At 44.1% G+C, this 21706-nt stretch overlaps 1 pseudogene; it reads left to right on the plus strand.

The window, feature by feature from the left end:
• Positions 1 to 4243: 4243 nt before the first annotated feature.
• LOC127040905 (olfactory receptor 14A16-like) lies at positions 4244 to 11080 on the plus strand (annotated as a pseudogene).
• The last annotated feature ends 10626 nt before the right edge of the window (positions 11081 to 21706 follow it).

Consider the following 21706-nt stretch of genomic DNA (forward strand, 5'->3'; position numbering starts at 1 on the left):
ACTAGGTCCCAATTATTGGAGTGTTCGTTGATGAATTTACCTATCATGGCCCCCAAAGTTCCATTAAACCTTTCCACCAGGCCATTGGTTTGATGGTGGTACGGGGTGGCAACCAAGTGGTTCACCCCATGAGTTTCCCACAGTTTTTGCATGGTCCCTGCCAGGAAATTAGATCCTGAATCTGTAAGGATGTCGGAGGGCCAACCTACCCTGGCAAAAATGTCCGTTAGGGCCTGACACACAGCGTTAGCCCTGGTGTTGCCTAGAGCTACTGCTTCCGGCATCGGGTAGCAAAGTCCACGAAAGTCAGTACGTACTGCTTTCCTCTGGGTGTCTTTTTTGGGAAAGGACCCAGAATATCCACAGCTACTCACTGAAATGGGACCTCAATTATGGGGAGTGGCTGGAGAGAGGCCTTGACCTGGTCTTGGGGTTTTCCCACTTTTGGGCATACCTCACAAGACTGGACATACTTGGCAACATCCTTGCCCATCCCCTCCCAGTGGAAGGACTTCCCCAATCTGTCTTTGGTTCTGTTCACCCCAGCATGGCCACTGGGATGATCATGGGCTAAGCTTAAAAGCTTCCCCCGGTACTTAGTTGGAACCACCAACTGTTTTTTGCGGCTGCCATTCTTCCCAGTGTTCACCAGAAAGAATCTCCTTGTATAAAAGTCCTTGGTCTATAACAAACCGGGATCGGTGAGAAGAGCTGAGAGGTGGTGGGGTGCTCCGTGCCGCCGCCCAAGCTTTCTGAAGGCTGTCATCTACTTCCTGCTCAGTCTGAAACTGTTCCCTTGAGGCTGGGGTCACCAGTTCTTCCTCAGACTGTGGACTTGGGATTGGTCCCTCTGGAAGCGATGTAGGTGATGGGGTTGTTTCCGTTGCTGGTGAACCGCTCTCCGCTGGTGCACCTGAGGGTATTTCAGGCTCTGGCTGAGCCTTTTGGGTATGGCTGTCTGTTGATTCTACCAGTTCTGGCTCGCTGGCGCCCTCTGGCATTGAGTTTGAAGATGTGGTTGCAATTGCTGGTGCTGGTTGCTGTTCCAGTTCCAGGCCTGGGACTGGAGGTGCTGTGGCTGTTTCAGTAGTTGGCATGGAATCCGGATCCACTACCTCTGTCTGGGTCTCTGGTAACACAGACGGGGCGTCTGTGGACGGCTCAGGAACAGGAATGGGTTCGAAAGCTTGCCTGGTTTGGCTGCATGTAACCATTCCCACTCTCTTGGCCCGCTTCACCTGGTTGGCCAAGTCTTCCCCCAGTAGCATGGGGATGGAATAATTGTCATAGACTGCAAAAGTCCACCTTCCTGACCAGCCTTTGTACTGGACAGGCAGTTTAGCTGTAGGCAAGTCTACAGCTTGTGACATGAAGGGGTAAATTGTCACTTGGGCCTTTGGGTTGATAGATTTGGGGTCTACGAAGGATTGGTGGATAGCTGACACTTGTGCCCCCGTGTCTCTCCACGCAGTAACCTTCTTTCCGCCCACTCTCAAAATTTCCTTTCGCTCCAAGGGTATTTGAGAGGCATCTGGGCCTGGGGATCTTTTGGGTGATGGTGGTGTAATGAACTGCACTCGGTTGGCGTTCTTTGGGCAGTTGGCCTTTATATGTCCCAGTTCATTACACTTAAAGCATCTTCCAGCTGACTGGTCACTGGGTCGAGGTGGGTTACTGGAGACTTTTGAGGTGGAAGAATAGGGTGTCTGTGGCTTTCCTTGGGTTGCAGGTGGGGTCTTTGGCTGCCCTCGGTTGTAGGGTTTATTGGCAGTGTGCCATCGGGGGTATTCGTTCTTCTTGACAGTAGCTTTTTTGCTTTCTGGCACTTCCATCCATCTGGCTCCAATTTCACCCGCCTCGGTGAGATTTTTGGGTTTTCCATCTTGTATGTACCGTGTTATGTCCTCAGGAACACCAAGAACTGCTCCATTTGTATGAGGAGGTGCAGTTTGTCTAAGTATGTAACATTGTTTCCTGATATCCAGGCCTCATAATTCTTTCCAACGTCGTAGGCGTGTTTGGGAAATGACACATCTGGTTTCCACTTTTGGGTTCTGAAATGCCGACGGGCATGATCCAGGGTTATCCCCATTCTGTATCTGGCCTTGCTTTGAAAAAGTTTATAGTCATGCATTTTCTCCTTAGGCATTTCAACTGCCACCTCTGCTAAAGGTCCACTGAGGTGTGGCCTCAATTCTACCATGTACTGGTCTTCAGAGATGCTGTACCCAAGACAGGCTCTTTCAAAATTTTCCAAGAAGGCCTCGGTGTCATCACCTGTCTTGTAGGTGGGAAATTTCCTGTGCTGTGGAACAAGTATTGGCGAAGGGTTGTTAGGATTGGCTGTGTTTTGTTGCTTAGCCTTTTCTAATTCCAGGGCCTGCCAGTGGGTTTCCCTCAGGAGTTCCAACACTCTCCTGTGAGTAGCCTCTTTTTCTCTTTCCCTCAGCTCCATCTCTTGTAGTTTTTTTTCCATATCTCGCCTGTGCTCAGCATCTTTGATTTGTCCTTCGGCCTCCATTTTTGCCTTAGAAGTCATGGTTTCTGTTTTCTTGTGTTGGGGTGCCCTCCGGTGTTTATTGTCTGAACTGCTGGCTCTGTTGCCTCCTGGGGTCTGCCTAGCAACAGTGCCTTTTTCCCTTTCTTCCTCTAGCTAATCTTTTAAATGTAAAGTAAACCAGAAAAAAAACCACTTTATTTGCATGTGTATTGTGCTGGGTACTTGACTCCCAATGGGAGTGCTATTGTCTCACAAAAGACCCTTAATAGTTCCTTAATGGTTCCTTGCTTAATATGCAAGCTACTGCCAGGAGAGAACAGAAAAAAAATTTCTCTCTGGTTCCTTTTAAAACCAAACCCTCTCTGCTTAAAAGCCCCTAGCAGAGAAAAGAAAAATATATATTCCTACTGGCTTCTGGATTCTATCTTTCCCACAATGCTGCACATCTTGTCATAACATTTCTTCCCAGATCTGGACCTTAGCCTCCAAAATATGGGTGTTAGCATGAAAACCTCCAAGCTTAGTTACCAGCTTGGACCTGGTAAAGCTGCCACCAGCCAGGAATTATACAGTGCCTAGCTCACTGTGGTCTCCCCAAAACCTTCCCTGGGGGACCCCCAGACTCAGATGCCTTGAGTCCTACAACAAAGGGAAATAACCCTCTCCCCTTGTTTCCTGGTTACTTCCTCCCAGGCTCCCCTCCCTGGACGACCCTGGGAGATTCCCTGCTTCCAGTCCTGGAAACACAAGTACCGAGAGAGCTAATCTCTCTCCCCCCCTCACCCAGAGGGTATGCAAAGTCAGGCTTAGTAAATCTAACACAAAGAGATTTTCCCCCTGACTTCTTCCTCCCACCAATTCCCTGGCGAGCTGCAGACTCAATTCCCTGGAGTCTCCACTAAAGAAAAACTCCAACAGGTCTTAAAAACAAAGCTTTATATAAAAAAGAAAGAAAAAGACATTAAACGTAGTCTCTGTATCCAGGTGACAATGTACAGGGTCAATTGCTTAAAAGAAAAATGAATAAACAGCCTTATCCAAAAAGAATACACTCCAGCAACTAGACACATGTAAATACAAAAAAAACCAATATAAACCTATTGTCTTACTATCCTTGTACTTACAACTTGGAAACAGAAGATTAGAAAACCCGGAGGTAGAAAAATCACTCTCAGAGCCGAGAGGGTCAGACACAAGACAAAGAACAAAGAACTCACACCCAAAACTTCCCTCCACCCAGATTTGAAAAAGTCTTGTTTCCTGATTGGTCCTCTGGTCAGGTGTTTCAGTTAAAAGTACATTAACCCTTAGCTATCTGTTTATGACAGGGGAGTTAGGTTTGGTTTGGCTGGTTATCAGGGTGTTTTCTTCCCAAGGTGAGATCAGAGCTAGGCATTAGCCCTGGAGACCAGATTCAGCTATTTCACCCCATGGCAGGTACATCCTGGGAAGAGATCATATCTGAATCCCACACATCCCAGGATCAGCTCTAGAGTTGAGAGAGTCTTTCAATCGCCCATCCTATTTAGTCCTTTACCTCTCAACCAAGCCTGCCCCAGGAGGAGAGCAGAGAGTGGTCATCTGTGGAGTGGGTCCCTATCTGTCGGGAACCGCAGAGACCCAGCCTCTGAGGGAATATGGTGACGGGGCAGGGAAACAGCTACTGGATAACACAGTGGCAGAGGCATTATTGAGAGATATAGAGACAGACAATGACTGAGAATCCTGGCAGTGGACTGTCAAATGCTTATCAGGCTGGGAAACATTCCACAAAGACCAACACTGTAAGTTTTCTATTTCAGTCAATATATTTGATGTTTAATACACTGGAGGAAATGTAATAATAGAACTATGAATTACATTGAAACTCTAAGACTTTTACAGTCATTTAATAAAACATCTAGAGCTCATCTTTTCTTAGCATAAAAATCATTTTTATAGAATTTATGGAAACCAAAATATTTTTTGGTTTTGTGCATCAATAACCAAACAACTGCTGTTTAAAAGTGCTGAAATCTGGAAAAAAATCACAATTGTTTTTTAAAAGCTTTGATATTGCCAATACATATGTTGTTTTTATGGATAACAAAGACTTTGCAGGAAAATATTTTCATTTGAAAATTCAGTTTTCCTTTGGAATAATTTAAATGGATTGGAAACTTAGATTGAAAACAAACAGATTGGAAACAGATTGAAAATTTAGCCCAGATTGTAAATCTATAATTAAACCAGGATGCTAACATTAATATTTTCCAATAACACCAAAATTGCAAACCCATTCACTCTATTGCAATCGTAAAGTAAAGAGCAAAGCTGATACCCACAGAGTATGCGTTACACATGCAGACACTTTTAGACTTAGGCACAGACAGCTGGAGCCCCCAGCCAAAGCCTATCTCTACCCAAGGACATTGAGGAGGGCAGCAGGACTAGACCCCAGCTCTCCTGCTCTACCACCATATCCTCTGTCCCACACTGATGCCTGCTAAACAGACAGTACACCGACATAGTAAGTCACAGCCAATGCCCCAGAGATTTTAAACCCAAAGTAGACAGAGCAGAGAAAGGGATGGAGGGAAAACAGAGGCTTAGGCAGGAGAAGTGACCAACCCAATGTCACACAGCAGGTCAATGGCAGAACCAGGAATAGAAATCAATCTCCTGATGGCCACCCACATAGCACAGACAGAAGGTCACAGTGGCAAATGACACAAGAGAGAATTAGCTGAGTAATGCTGTTAGCCCCTCATCACAGAGAGATGGAAATGCAGCTGGGATCTGGTGCCACAAATCAGTTTTGGAAGCAGGCAGCAGGCTGTTTGTGTGGTGTTTCAGTTTAATCTTTACAACTGAGCTGTCATATGGGATGCTTTGTGAGTCCATATCATATTTCCTTGGAAAGTGGAAATCTTGCACCATTAGCAATTTAGTATCTTACTTCTACATTCAAGTTTGCAGCCTGCTGTCTGACTAAGAGGGGGATCATCTTGGCTAGAATTCGTGAGTTTGAGTATGCTTTGTCCATCCTTCATACTTTATTTTATCAGGCCACATCCTGAGCCAGATCTTCAGATAAGCTGAAAATCAGGTAGAGAAGATCTCTGCAACACTGAATTCCTCCCCAGTTCTGTCCCAGTAGGAATTAACCACTCTGTAACCATTAAAAGTTCCATCCTTGCAATTAATCCCCTGCATCAAAGACCAAGAAAGTGCAGACGGGTTTGGAACTTTGGTCTCCTCAGATCAGATTCGCAGGCAAAGAATATGGATTTGAAACTGTTTATGGGCCCGATCCCCAACTGGTGTAGATCTGCAGTAGCACCAGGAGAGTTAATGAAGCCAGATTCCCCAGCTGCTGAAAACGGACATATTTCCATGGATGTCTTAGAGCCAGATCCCCAGCTAATGTAAATCTAAGAATCTCCACTGAAATCAAAAGGCCACCTCTCCACTTTGCTTAAAGAGCCCTAATTATTCAAAATTGTATCAGTTTACATGAGTTGAGGACGTTGCACTGAGCTTTTAGTGTTTGCCTCTGCCTGCATCTTTGTGACCAACATCAAACAGACCGAGCAGCCTGAGCTGTGGGTTCCATTGATGGCTGCATCCCAAGAGCTCGTGATACAACATAGGGGGGAAAATATTTCTGCTCTCTCAGAGCTAATTATATGGCATTAATGAAGGACCAGGCTATTCCAGGCTGGCTGGGGAGCTGAGGCCACTGGGCTCTGAGCTGTTGTGAGCATGTCTGAGTTACAAATATATATTCTATTCTTCAATCTCCTTCAGACTCATGTGGGGCATCAGTTCTGCCTTTTCTATAGCCAAGAGTCCTTCCAGGCATGCTGCAATCGTGTGAGATCCAGGACAGGTGCTGTGCCCCCTATGTGGAGTTAGGATCAACTAGGGCAGAATGTCTGGGTGGTTTGCTCCTGAAATTAGATCAGAGCTGGGCTCACAGCCCTGAATTCTGGGTTCAGTTATTTAGCCGCAGAACAAGCACATACTGAGCTGTGATCATGTTTGACATGAAACTCCGACAGACATTCAGTGGGAGTTCAGCATCCAACAACCACATACTGAGTTGTTTCCATGTTTGAAGAGTGCAGAAGCTGTGATTTGTTGTACAGCTTGGAGAGGCTTCACCCCACAACCAAGTCTGTCTGAGGAGGAGAGGAGGGAGCTCCCATCTGTGGAGTGGGTCCCTGTCTTCTGGGAACTGCAGAAAGACCCAGCATCACAGGAAATATGGTGAAGAGGCAGAGAAACAGCAGCTGGATAAATCAGTAATGGGGCATTATTGACAGGTACACAAACAGGGAATGATTGAAGAATCCTCATGGTGGAGCCTCAAATGCATCACAAATTAAAGTATATTCCACAGAGACAACACAGTTAGTTTGCTATGTGCAATTAAATATCATTATATTTATGTAAGCAGAGTCAGGATGAGCTCTACCCTGACATCTGGTGGTGAATTATGGGGAGTGTGGAAATAATTTCAGGGAGTGTGGAAAGGAATTTCAGGTATTTGCATTGACACACTCACCCCACTTAGCATAGTCCACGGCAGCCTGGGATGGTTATTTTGACAGCTCTGGGATCCCCAATTTCTTTGTTATTGGGGCAAGAGGAATAAAGTGTTGTCACCCTGATTATGTGAATGAGGAACTCTGAGACTACTTTATGACAGAGATGACTCAACTTCAATTAAGTAGGTCTTGCTAGACAAGGGACATGGGTTCTAAAACCCAGTGAGTTGAGAGAAGTTGGTGACTGGTGTCTGTACCTGATGGTGTGGGCCCCTTTTGAGGGCCTGGAACACCAATTGCACGTCTTCCTCTCTCCACTCTTAAAGAATAGAGCTAATTTTAATTCCATTAGGAGTCCATCTAGAGGCGGCTGAGCTGAATTCATGTTGGGCCAATGATGCACCAGCACTGGGGCTCCCCTACTGCAAGCTGAAATCACTAAAAGAGCTGAGCTGAGATCACTGAGTACTGTGTTAACTAGTGGAGGAGCCTGAAGACCTATCGCTAAGAGGCTGGCAGAGTGGAGCAGTTTGCAGCATGTTGGAGCAACCCATGGAACAGTGAGCGAAGTGGAGTGGTTTGTGGGGATGGCTGGTGTGGCTCACGGGTTGGCTGGAGGAGTGGCACAGCTGGTGTAGTGGAGCTGGTCATGGAGAAAGGCTGCAGCAGAACTCCACAGAGAAGTGGAGCAGTTGGCCCTGGCCCACGTAAGGTGCCCCTTAACACCCTGTGTGCCCTAAGCCCCATTTCCACGCAGGCCTGGTGGGTAAAACTCTGCAGATAAACTTTTGAACTCTGGAGTGGTACTGACCAGAGACTTTCAGGTTGTTGGACTTTGGGGTGATTGGACTTAAGATCCTAAGGGGGAAAGGGCATTGCCAAACGTACTTGGAGGTGGTTTTTTGCTTATGGTTTGTGTTATAATCCTGTTTGTGATGATTCTCCAATGTGATGCCGCATTGTTTCCCGCCTTTATTAAAAGGAATTTGCTACACTCAGACTCCGTGTTTGCGAGAGAGGAATTATTGCCTCCTAGAGGCGCCCAGGGGGGTGGTATGTAAGTGTCCCAGGTCACTGGGTGGGGGGTCGAGCAAGTTATGCATTGTGTTATTGAAACGGAACCCCTGGGTACTGAACCCAGCCGCTGTTGCTGCTAACTCAGAGAGGCAGAAGGGTTACATTTAAATATTTTTAGAGCTCTTCAGAGTCTTTTCTTTTTTCCCCTAGGAGACAACAGTTGACTTTTCATAGAAATTGTAAAAACTAAAGCTTTTTTTTCTTTTTGTTCATTGAGAACCGGACAATTTCAGGTAAACTGCTTAAAACTGAAACATTGTCACAGAATTAAAAAAAAAAAGAAATGTTTTGACTTTTCCAGTACATAAGTTGTTTTTCAAGAATAGCAGAGACTTCCTTGGAACATGTCTCAGTTTAAAATCCAGTTTTCCTTTGAAATAATTTAAACTGAAAGTGTCTGCATACCCCAGATTGGACTTGTAGATTTCAACAGGGGTAGGAACACTGATATAGTCCAATAATTGTACAGTTTTAACCCAGTCACTCTATTGTAACTGGGTTTATTTCTGTTTCAAAGGGACACTTGTAGAATGGCAAAACTGAGTAAGCAGCAAAGTTGGCAGCCAAGAGCATGGGTATTAAACATACTAGTGCCTCAGATAGAGAACAGTGAATTGAAGTCCCCAGCCAAAGCCTGTCTCTCTTATCCCTGCCCAAGGACATAGAAGATGTCAATGGGATTAGAACTGAGATATTCTGCTCTAGCGCTGTATGCGCTGTCCCACAGTGCTGCCTGCTAAACAGAAATGTTGTAAATGGGGGCAGTGAACATACATTTAATAAGACACAGCTCATCCGCCAAAGAATTCACAGTCCAAGAAGACAAGGCAGAGAAGTGGAAGGAGGGGAAACGGAGGCACAGGGAGGGGAAGATACTGGCCCAAAGTTACAGAGCAGGTCAGTGGCAGAGCAAGAATAAAGCCCAAGTCTCCTTATGGCCACTGACCCTCACACCCTTAAAGTAACAGAGGAAAATGACACAGCAGAGAAGTAGCAGAGCGTTGCTGCTAGCCCATCGGTACACAGAGATGGAAATGCAGTCAGTATTCGGAGACATAAATCAATACGTTTGCATGCACCTGGCTATCTACGTGGTGTTGCAGTAAAATTTTTACAGGCAGGGCCGGTGCAACCATTTAGGCAACCTAGGTGAATTTGGGGGGCAGCATTTTCTTTGGCAGCGACCGCGGCAGCCGGAGGGAGCTGGGGCTGGGAAGCGCGAAGAGGGCCGCCTGCAGCAAGTAAGGGGTGGGGGGTGGCACACAGGGGAACTCCTCATCCCAGCTCACCCCTGACTTGCTTCCTCCTCAACCATGCTGTGGCTGGTTCACTCCTCCCACCTCCCAGCTTAGGCGCCCCAAGCCTGGGAGGCGGGAAAAGTGAAGCAGCGACTGTGTGCCCGGGGTGGAGGTGGAACAGGAGTGAGTTAGAGTGGGGAGGGAATCTCAGGGCAGAGGGTGGGGATCTGCCACAGGGAGGGAGCCTCAGGGAGGAGAGGTGGAGATGCCCCTGGGGGGGGTGCCTCATGGCCGGGGTTCGGGGATGGGGGATGGCGCAAGGTAGAAGTTTTGCCTTGGGCGTGAAACATCCTTGCACCAGCCCTGGTTACAGGCGAACTGTCATACACAATGCCAAGTCCATCTCCTATTTCCACGAAAAGAGGATATCAGGCAGTGTTGCCCAAGTCCAGGGGCTGCTGTTTGTAGCAATAGGGGATCCATCTTGGTTAGAAATGTTCAACTGAGATTGTACTTTGCTCCATCCTTCACACAGCATTTTGTTAAGCAATTTCATAGGGCCAGGTCTTCAGATGATGCAAACTGATAAAGCTCCATTGACTTTAAGGGAGCTGCACCTATTTACATTCATATGATAACTCACCAATCTTAGTTAATTGCAGTAACGAGTGCTGTGCATTGTTGACACTCACATTATATTGTTGCAGGAAATCAGGGCCACTCCCTCTGTCACTGTAATTCCCCCACTGTCTTTATTCTTCCCTCTACAGCCATCACACAATGAACTGAGAAAGAAAATGTCCAACGAAACCACCCTGACCGAGTTCCTTCTTCTGGGATTCTCTGACTTTCGGGAGCTGCAGATTTTGCACTTCGTGGTGTTCCTGGTGATTTACCTGGCAGCCCTGATGGGGAATCTTCTCATCATCACAGCAATAGCCTTCAACTCCCATCTTCAAACCCCCATGTATTTCTTCCTGGTGAATCTGTCCATCTCATACCTCAGCTCCATCTCCGTCACCATCCCCAAATCCATGGCCAATTCCCTCGTGAACACCAGGGTAATTTCTTATCCTGGATGTGTCACTCAAGTCTTTCTCTTTTTCCTCTTCACTGCAACTGATCTTGCCTTACTCACCATCATGACATATGACCGATATGTCGCCATCTGCCAACCACTGCACTATGAGAGAGTGATGAACAGGAGAGCTTGCAGCCAAATGGCAGCCAGTGCCTGGATTACTGGTATTGTCTACTCTGCCCTTCACACTGGGAACACCTTCAGATTACCCTTCTGCCAGTCCAATGTCATCAACCAGTTCTTCTGTGAAATCCCCCAACTACTCAAGCTCACCTGCTCTGACTCGTACCTCAGTGAAGTTGGGGGTATTGCCTTAGGTGTGTTTATAGGTTTAAACTTCTTTGTTTTTATAATTGTGTCTTATGTTCAGATCTTCAGAACTGTGCTGAGAATCCTGTCTGAGCAGGGCCGGCATAAAGCCTTCTCCACCTGCCAGCCTCACCTCACTGTGGTCTCCTTGATGGTTTTCACTGGCATCTTTGCCTACCTGAAACCCACCTCCAGCTCAGCATCAGGTCTGGAAGTTGTGGTGGGTGTTCTCTATTCCCTGGTGCCTCCAGTGATGTATCCGATCATTTACAGCATGAGGAACAAGGAGATCAAAGCTGCATTGAAGAAACTGATTGTGTGGAAGTTATTCACCAAGACTTAAAATGTCCATCCCTGTAACTTGACTGTGATTTTGTTGTGAATTTCTTTGTAGATATAATGAACTGATGACAAATTTGTCTCTTTGAGAGCATAAGGTGCAATCTGTTGATGAAATCATGAAATCTGGACTAGTTTCAATGAAGTCATATGAGTTAGAATAAGATTACACCAGTATACATAAGATCAGAATCTACTTACGTATGCACCTATCTATCTGTCATAGGGATTTATCGGTCTACTGTCACCGCACAGAATATCAACAGCTATATCTAAGTCACTAAGGGACTTCATGAAGTCTGTGGCTCTTCTTCTTTTTTGGGATTAAAATTGTGCCTGAGGTATGAGAGCTTTAGCTTGTGTGTTTGCTAGTTTCTTTGTCATTTTGTTTGATTTTGTTGATTAATGTGTTGACTTGTTTCTTTGTTCCAGATGGCTTTTTTTGGAGAGGAAGGAGCTTGGGAGGGTGGAGTATGTATGACTAAATGGTGGTATCCATTTATTATCTCATCTATTCAAGATGTCAATGTCATCATCATGTTGATGAGGTTTTCTGAGAGATTTGATGTTTGCTTCCCCCATTGATGAAGAATTGAAAAAAAGTTTCTGCAGGTGTTTGTTCAAGTGATGATTTTAATGCTGATGGGATTTTACTGTGTCATGTATGATGTGTTAGGGCACCTATAGCCTTATATAACTCCATGCATTGCTTCTATTTATTTAAATTTATTAAAATAAATAAATACTGTATTGTTCTTCCTATGATACAAAGGTATTTGGAAGAGAAAGATATTAAAATGGTTCCGAAACTAAGTCTGAATAATAAGGCCAAATTTTGATTCCATCGAACTACTGCAGTGATCCATCTGGAAGTGCTCATATTTTCTCTTATGCTATGCTTTCTTCCTCTTGTGGTAAATAAATCACACTTTGCATGGTGAAGATGTCTAGTCACTCAACATACTACTGGTCACAACTCCTGTGGGAAGAACTGCAGGTACCAAACACAGTTGGAGAAATCATGGTTGGGACCCAGTTTAAGAGATGGAGAATGACATGATTCCACCCTAAGACAGGGATAAGCACAAAGCTTAGACCAAAGGGTTTGAAGTAAGAGACCAAAGTGGGGAGAAGAGGTTGAGCTAAACTTTTAATCATAACAATTGGGATATAACCATTCACTTCAACATGTAGCTTTGTATGGAGCCATTCGTCTCTCATCCACACAAGTATCCAAATGTGTCTAGCTCTCCAAAGCTAGTTACTTATATTTATTAAACCATGTTTGTGCATCGTTGTGTGTACTACATATACAATAGATAAAATAAGATCCTTTAGATAGATAGATAGATAGATAGATAGATAGATAGATAGATAGATAGATAGATAGATAGATAGTGAAAAATCAATGCCAGTTTTTCATGCCTCTTTTTATGTCTATGACTGTTGATGTCCAACTCATGATTTTCCTGTGATTATTTATCATTTGTTGTTATTGCTCTTAATGTTTCTTACTCCATTACTCTTTTACAAGAACTTCATTACATTCAGTACCTGTCAGCTTTGAGTCTTTTAAATTCATACATTATAACATGCTCTCTGTCTTATTGGATAAAATGAGTTTTCTTAAAAACAAAGCTACTCAGTTGGTCTAAATCATAGTTGTGATGGGATGGATCACAGAAACCCCCTTGGGAGCTGTCACCTGATGTGCCAAGACTACTTCTACCCCTGCCTTCCTTTCCAGCTCGGGGCCCCAGACACTCCCATCTGCTACAACAAAGACCCAGGGTCTGAATTACTTGCCCTAAAGCTGCAGGATTACCTGAAAGCAGCTAACAGAAGTGTTCCTGTCTTTAGCACTCAGACTCCCATCTCCCAAATGGGTCTAAAACCACATAAATCCATTATACTCTGTATAAAGCTTATACGGGGTAAACTTCTAAATTGTTCTCCCTCTATAACCATGATGGAGAGATATGCACAGTTGTTTGCTCCCCCAGATATTAATACATATTCTGAATTTATTAAATAAGGAAAGTAGGATTGAAGTGGTTCCAAGTAGTAACAGACAGAACAAAGTAAGTTACCAAGCAAAATAAAATAAAATGCTCAAATCTATGTCTAATCAAACTGAATACAGATAAGATCCTCACCAGTTCCAGAATGCTCCCTTTTACAGACTACTCTTTTAGGCTGGTTCCAGCAATCAGTTACACCTCTTGCAGTCACTGCCCTTTGTTCCAGTTTCTTCCAAGTATCCTTGGTGGGGGGAGTGTATGAGGGAGGCTCTGTCTTAAGCCAACTGAAGACAATATAGAGAGGGGTCTCCCAGGGGTTGAAATAGACTTTATCTTGTAGGTGGAGACCCCCTCCTCACCCCTGTGCAAAGTCCAGCTGCAAGATGGAGTTTAGGAGTCACCCGGGCAAGTCACATGTCCATGCATGACTCACATTTTTTACAGGTAGCATCCATTGTTTACATGCTACCTTGAAGGTCCTCAAGTAGACTTCTTAAGTGGATTGGATCATTCCAAGATCCATTGTCCTTTAAGTGAGTCTTGATTAGGTACTTAATTTCAACATTCCTTTCTCCAGGAACTGACCAAATGCTCTACTAAGGTTATTTAGAAATCAAGCCAGTACATAGCCAATATTCATAACATTCATAACTTGAAAACATAAATGATACATGCATAAAAATAGGATTAATACGGTCAGTAGATGATAACCTTTCAGATATGTTACATGGCATATGTAGCATAAAACACATTCTAAGCATATTTCCATAAAGCTTTATGGGAGGTACCATCACAATAGTAACTTCTTGTGGAAACACTCAATGATTATGAATTTCAAACTCATACTCCTTTGAAGTTTCCTTTGGTGAAATGCTGTGCTATATATTTCAATAGTGATGCTCATTGAACACCAGGTCATTATTATTTGCTGAGACACTTGTGAAAATAGGTGGTGGTTCATTGACACTGGAGTTGCCTTCTCATGCTACAGCCCAAATCTCTTGACCTTCAGGATGTGCCCTGAGGCATACTCATTCTTGCAAATTTTCCTTGAAGTGGTGGATTGAAGAGGTAGCATGACTGGATTGATTAGTTGAGGTGCAAGAGTGTTATGGTGAATAGATGAGGAATAACCTTATTGGGGTGAGTGAAAAGTGTAGAAGTTGATTGCTGGATTACGGACACAAATTGTATAGATTGTGAATGGATCAGGTGACTTCTAGTCTTCCCATGATCCATTAATTATTGGCTATTGCCCAAAATCACTACATATGCCAGTGGCAAATCAATAAGCCAAGGCCCATGGGAGATAAATGCTAAAAACTTTTGAGGACCTGGACTGAATCGAGTTCTTCTAAATTTCTTTCTAGTGCACTACCTTAGACTCCTTAGAAATTCCAGCCTAAATATGTCATTTTCATGTGCCAATATGGTGTAATTTGGGGGTGAAGAATAAAAGTAACATTTGCAAATGTGACTCCAAATAATTATTTCAAATATTGTCTTAATAATAACAAAGACGTCACATACAAACATTGATGGAGACCTAAAATGACTTGAAGTTATCACACAACTCACTCTTTTATTGTATGCGCCAGCAATGTTTGGTTGGCAACAATTGTCCATTTTGATGGCTATCACAGTCTCCATGGAGAGAACATGAAGTTACTGGGATTGAGAGATTGAACTACCCCATCCCACTTCTGAGATGGTCTCTTTGTCTCTGCTGAGGTTGCTCACAGAGGGTCAACTGGACCCATTTTGGATGGATGGGCTGTTGGTGGGTTCTATCATGATATGTCCAAGGAGTTGAGACACAAATCTTCCCTTTTCACAGATATCAGAAGAGGGAAGGACACAGAGCCACTGCCTCTGGATTTGAACAGATGACTTGGAGATGAAAGTATGGCTTTCATCTCTTATCTTCTGAACTATCCCATGCCATAGTACTCTGCACAGTCTGTATCATTCACATGAAAAGATTCTTTTTTTGTGTTTAAGATCAGCAAGGATTTTACTGTTAAGCCAAGCTGGTTGCCTGCCATATTTATTATTCTTCCGACACATCTGGATGGTTTGTTCCTGCAACCTCAATAAGAAATCTTTAGAATACAGCCGCCTCTCCTTGACTCCATTCCCCCTCATGTTATTCTCCCAGGGCATCCTGCCCATCAGTTCCCTGCCGGAGTCAAAGTCTGTTCTTCTGAAGTTCAGGGTCCATGCCCTGCTGCTCTCCTTTCTTCCTTGTGTCAAGATCCTGCACTTGACCATCTCATGGTAACTTCCTTCCAGGGTCCTATGCACTCTTGCTTTCCCTACCAATTCTTCCCTGTTTGTGAGTAGCAGGTCAAGAACGGAAGGAGCCATTGGTAACCAGATGAAGTTTCCAAAGCCCTCAAAGTTGGAAACATTTTGGATCTCTCTCTAATTGTCCAAGCTTATATGTGCAAAGCTTCTTTAGGGATTTCAGACACTCGGGGATAGATTCAAAAAAGGACTTGGGTGCCACGTTTACAGAAGTTTTTAGATGACAAAAAGGATTTTCAAAAGCACTGAGGTACCTAAAACTCATGGTTTTCATAGGTCTTGTGCATCTAGCAGCTTTTGAAAATCCCACAAGGCACCCAAATACATTTAGAAAGTTGGCCATTTTGTGTTGCAACCCTGAACATCTCAGCACTTAACCTTTGGGCACTTAGAAAATCACTGGGATTTGCAAACCCTGAGTTAGGTGCCCAAGCTCCCTGTACAACGAACAGGGAGAGACAGACACTGAAGAATACAATCCAGCAAAGTCAGTATGCATTGTAGGGAGGCATCTAACTTAACTATGGGAGATGCTGACCAGAAAAGTGTGTGCTAAGCCACACCCTCTAACAGGTACCTAAGTGCAAGTCTACACTTAAAACTCTGCATCAGCATAGCTGCCCAGATGCAGCTGCACCCCTGTAGTGTTTAAGTGAAGACGCTTCTACACCGACAGGAGAGCTTCTTCCATTGGCATAGTTAATCCACTTTCCCAAGCGGCAGCAGCTATGTTGACAGAAAAAGCAGTTCCCATCAACATAGCACTGTCCACAAGTGGGGTTAGGTGGGTATAGCTGTATCGTTCAGGGGTGTGGATTTTTCACCATCCATCTGCCCTGGACCTCAAAAAAGTTTCTGAGTTCTTCCAACTCCCCGCAGCAGCTTACACACACATCCTTCCCCAACCCAAGCTCCACCTAGATTGTGGTGACTTTGAGCATCTAGTTTAACCCTTTCAGGGACAATGTAGTAGCAAAACAGAGAATGTAGGATGACCTAAAGGATTTCTTAAATACAGTAACTTTACTTTTAAAACTCTTGTGTTTTAGACATTATTTGAAAACAACAGTGTCCTGAGATGTCCCCTCCCTTGTTCTGGTCTCACCTCTTCTGGAAGTCTGAGATCCATCAGTGTTTCTGTCTGGGCAGAGTCCTGCTTACTCTGAACATGTACTTCTTACTTCTGGCCTTGGTCAGCCTCTCCTTGCACAGAATAGAATCCCGCTGTTCAATAGGACCCCGTCTCTGTGCCATGGGTTCAAATTGTGAAGTTCTCTTGTTCTATGGCTTGGCCTACCTAATTATACTTTTATACATGACTTGCAGAGCTTTATTCTCCTTATGATTTTCCACAGTAGGATTTAACTTCCAGTGTTTAAAGGGTGACTTTTTGCCTCTATCTACTGTACTTAAATTACTTTACTCTTTAGCCATGGTGTATTTTTTTTGGTCCTCTTACTAACTTATCAACATTTATCAATAAAAATCTGATCCTTCTAAGCCTAGCTATCACAAATCACATACATCAATGTTTATAGCAATATTGAGTTTAGCCCAGAATCTTTGGCCACAGCTTCTTTGTCATTGAGTTGGTGATGTCAATGAAACTTCTCTGCTTTGGAGCTAGTATAGCTAATACTGGAAATTTTACCCTTACATCTCTGTCACACTGACTTTCTCTTGGGTGACATTAGAAAAAATGGGTCTGTTTGTTTCTGAGCCATTGGCCAAATCCTGATCTCTTTGACGTGAAAGGCTAAACCCCAGCGACTTCACTTGGATCCAGAAATGTCTTCATTATTGCAAGACAGATATTCTTTAGGAAACAACAGGAAACGTTCCTCATCACAATAACCTCTTCCAACCTAGCAAGAATGAACAACTTATAGGTATTTTAAAAACTTTTAATAATAATAATAATAATAATAATAATAATAATAATAATAAAAGACTCTAGGTCGTTAAGCATACAATCAATATTATAGTAATATCCCAGCAGTCCGAAATAAATTCAGAGAGAACTCAGTGTGACAGATCCAGACCAGTGGGGTACAGGAGTCTGGTAGAAGGCAAATATCCTCGTCACTGGATGAGTAGTTTTCTGTTACCTGAGTGACAAGAGCAGGGGCTGCACTAGAGTAATCAGAAACTTGCTAAAACCAATTAAGGCAGACAGGCTGATTAGAATACTTGCAGCGAATCAAGGCAGGCAAATCAGGGCACCTGGGTTAAAAAAGGAGGTCACCCCAGTCAGGGAGGGGGGAGCCAGAGGAGAGGAAGTGTGTGTGAGGAGCTGGGAGCAAGAGGGGCAAGGAGCTGAGAGTGAGAGGGTATGCTGCTGGAGGAATAAGGAGTACAAGCATACAAGCAGACACCAAGGAAGATGGTCCTGTGGTGAGGACAAAAAAGGGGTTTGGAGGAGGCCATGGGGAAGTAGCTCAGGAAGTTGTAGCTGTCATGCAGCGTTACAGGAGGCACTAAAGACAGCTGCAATCCACTGGGCCCTAGGCTGGAACCTGGAGTAGAGGGCGGGTCTGGGTTCCCCCCAAACCTCCCAACTCCTGATCAGACACAGAAGGAGTTGACCCAGACTGTGGGGAAGATCACTGAGGTGAGCAAATCTGCCAATAAGCGCAGGATCCACCAAGGTACAGGAGGAACTTTGTTACATCAGCTACTCAGAAAACTCTTTTCCACCCCTTGGCCATGGTGGAAAGCAAATGTATGGCTCACTTGTAGAACTCTGTCAAAGTGATCATGGAATATCAGGGGTGGAAGGGACCACAGGAGGTCAGCTACTCCAACCCCCTGCTCAAAGCAGGCCCAATCCCCAACTAAATCATCCCAGCCAGGGCTTTGTCAAGCCTGACCATACAAACTTCTAAGGAAGGAGATTCCACCACCTCCCTAGGTAACCCATTCCAGTGCTTCACCACCCTCCTAGGGAAAAAGTTTTTCCTAATATCCAACCTAAACTTCTCCCATTGCAACTTGAGACCATTACTCCTTGTGCTGTCATCTGCTACCACTGAGAACAGTCTAGATCCAGCCTTGGAACACCCTTTAAGGAATTTGAAAGCAGCTATCAAATCCCTCCTCATTCTTCTCTTCTGCAGGCTAAACAATCCCAGTTCCTTCAGCCTCTCCTCATAAGTCATGTTCCCCAGCCCTCTAATCATGTCTGTTACCCTCTGCTGGACTCTTTCCAATTTTTCCACATCCTTCATGTAGTTTGTTCCCAGATGAGGCCTCACCAATGTTCAAGAGAGAGGACTGATATACCGTTAGCTTTTAGACTGAAGAGTTCAGAAAAAAAAATCTGGCCATTCAGATCTGGCATTAGCAGATGATATGTTAGCTAGAAAGCTGGCAGAGGAACCTAACAGCAGTTTCATTAAAACTCTTGAAATTTCAAACTTTATGTTTTGCAATTTTTAATCATACATTTTAAAATATTGAAGAAAACATTCTCAGACACTGGGATCCAGGCTGAGAATATAACAATTTGCTTTGCATAGCCACAGGAATGGCTTTAAATGGACAGAAAAGAGTGATTCCCAGTCACTTTAGTTGAGATTTTCAAAGGCAGCTCTAGGAAGTGAATCCCCCACCCACATTCATTTTACTGGGAATTTGGCATCCCCGTCCCCTAGAGACCCAGGAAAACTTCAGCCTTTGTATTTGTAATGATGTATTTAAAGTATTTCTAGCAGTTCCATAGCTGCAATACATGAGTATCTCAAGATATTTCAAGTAGTTATCTTAATACAGTCCAGGGACGTGAGGAAGTAGCATTATCCCCATTGGGATGGGAAACTGAGGCACAGAGAGCCTAAGGGCTAGGCATCTAATGGTGGTCAGAACCCTAAAATGTAGAGAGGTGCCCAGTGAGACTTTCAGAAGTGCTCAGCTGCCTTAAGAAGCCCAAACACCTTTAAATATGTGCTGTAAGTGACTCGTGTAAAGTCGGACAGGGCATGTGTGACAGAACAGGGAATGAAACCTGCATCTCTGCAATGGCAGGCTGCTATCCTAAGGACTCAATCATCCTTCCTCATCTGCTGAGAGGATAGGACTGATGCTGATTGATCCACTACATGCTGGGCCCTTAGCAACATTCCTGATGTCTCAGCCAGTGCTCTGGGTCAAGCTAATTTCCATGCAGTGGCGTGGAGTGTCTAATGGAAATGTCCCTTCTTGCAGTAGCCAGTGGGTCAGGCACAACTTCCACCGGCTAGTGGCAGGTGCAGTTTGGAGAGACAGTGTCCAACAGGGAAGTGGGGCATAGTGACTCAGTACCAGAGCAGTCAAACACAGGATGTAAATGGAGAAGCAAGGAACTGAATGCTGGTTTGCCAAGTCCCAGCCTAGTGCTCTAACCATTGGGAAAACCTTCTCCACTAAGTAGAAGACTTTAACTGAAGCAATGAAATATCTGCTGCTTTGGGGCAGGGATGGTTCCCACAGGGGGATGGGAATGGGAGTTTGCTTCCCAGGTCTGTGCAATGGCTGCAGACCATAAACTCACCAAGACCAGTGAAGTCAGGGGACAGAAGCTGATAATAAGAATCGTCCATGTAAAGTCGGCCTGCATAGAGAGTCACATCCTTTCCCTCTTTATATTCTGCAGCAGGAGAAGTGGAGCCCAGTTGCCTCTACCTGGCTGTGTTTGTTTGCCAGCATTTGTTTGACATGGGACAATTGTGCAAATACAGCAAGACTTTAATTGGCAACTGGATCCTCAGTTACTGAGATGTTCTGTGCATTTTTTGAATTAGAGCCAGGTTTTTAAAAATATTTAGACACCCAAAGATGCACGAAGGAACCTAGTGGAAATTTCATAAGTGCCTAACTCCCATAGGTTTCAGTGTTTGGGTGCAGAGGTGCTTTTGAAACCCCTCTAAGTGCAGGTCTTTATCATTTGGAACCCAAATACCTTTACAAATCTGGCTCCTATTGACTAAGATTTATGCTCCCTGGTAGAGTTCAATGTTCAGCTGCTTGTACTGGGAATTGGGTGCCTGACTCCTCTAAACTGCTTTGGAAATCTTAGCCTGGAAGCCCAAAATACCTCAGCCTAAGGGTACATTGTTCCAAGGTATCTTCATGATTTAAGAGCCCAGGTCCCACCTTCTAACATTATCCACCCGAGCTCAGGCCCAGGAGAATCAGGTGGGCTTGAGACCCCGCATTGCAATATCCACACTGATAATGTCAATGTGCTAGCCTGCTCCAAGCTGCAGTGTAGATATACCCTTAGGAGCCTAATTCTCATTGAAAATTCATGGTCTACATGGCTTTTTCTCAGCACTGCTGGGTTTAGTCCTGGATCTTTAAAGGAATGGATGTCTGACACCTTTAGGCTGCTTTGAAAAACTGGACATTCGATGCCAAACCTTAGCCTGATTTCACAGAGTCGGGTCTGGGATAAGTCCCTGGCTCTCAAACTCTTCCATCAGACCCAAAGTGGGATTTTCAAAAATTTAAAAGGGCCAGATTTTCAAAAGAATTTATGCACCTAAAGATGCAGATAGGGTCTTAGTGGGATTTTCAAAAGTGCCTAAACTTCATATATGCCTAACTTCCATTGCTTTCAACAAGAATTAAGTTCCTAACCTGCTCAAGTTTTTCTTAAAATTCCACTAGACACCTATCTGCCTTTTTCGATACCTAAGTATTTTTAAAACTTGGCCATTAGGCACTTTTGAAAATGCAAATAAATACCTTTGTGAATTCCACTCTAGGTCCGTACAACGGAATGATTTCATTGTATATTAGACACCTAGGCTCTTTTGAAAATCCTTCTAGGCACCTAAAGACCTTTAGCATTCTGGCTCTTCTGTAAGTCCCAGCATTAACTACTCAGGAAAGGGAGAAGAAAATTATTGACAGATGAAAGTTGTGGTTATCTTAAGTTCCTATACACAAATGCAAGAAGCATGGGTAACAAGCAGTGAGAACTGGAAGTCCTGGCACAGTCAAGGAATTATGGTATGATTGGAATAAATGAGACTTGGTGGGATAACCGACATGACCGGAGCACTTTAATAGATGGATATAAACTGTTCAGGAAGGACAGGCAGGGCACAAAAGATGGGCTAGTTGCATTGTTTGTAAAAGATAAGTATGACTGCTCAGAGCTCTGGTATGAAACTGTAGAAAAATTTAAGAGTCTCTGGATTAAGTTTAGAAGTGTGAGCAACAAGGATGATGTCATGGTGGGAGTCTGCTATAAGCCACTAGAACAGGGGGATGAGGTGGACGAGGCTTTTTTCAGACAACTTGCAGAAGTTACTAGATTG

Source organism: Gopherus flavomarginatus (genome assembly GCF_025201925.1).
Source record: "Gopherus flavomarginatus isolate rGopFla2 chromosome 11 unlocalized genomic scaffold, rGopFla2.mat.asm SUPER_11_unloc_1, whole genome shotgun sequence".
Taxonomy (NCBI): domain Eukaryota; kingdom Metazoa; phylum Chordata; order Testudines; family Testudinidae; genus Gopherus; species Gopherus flavomarginatus.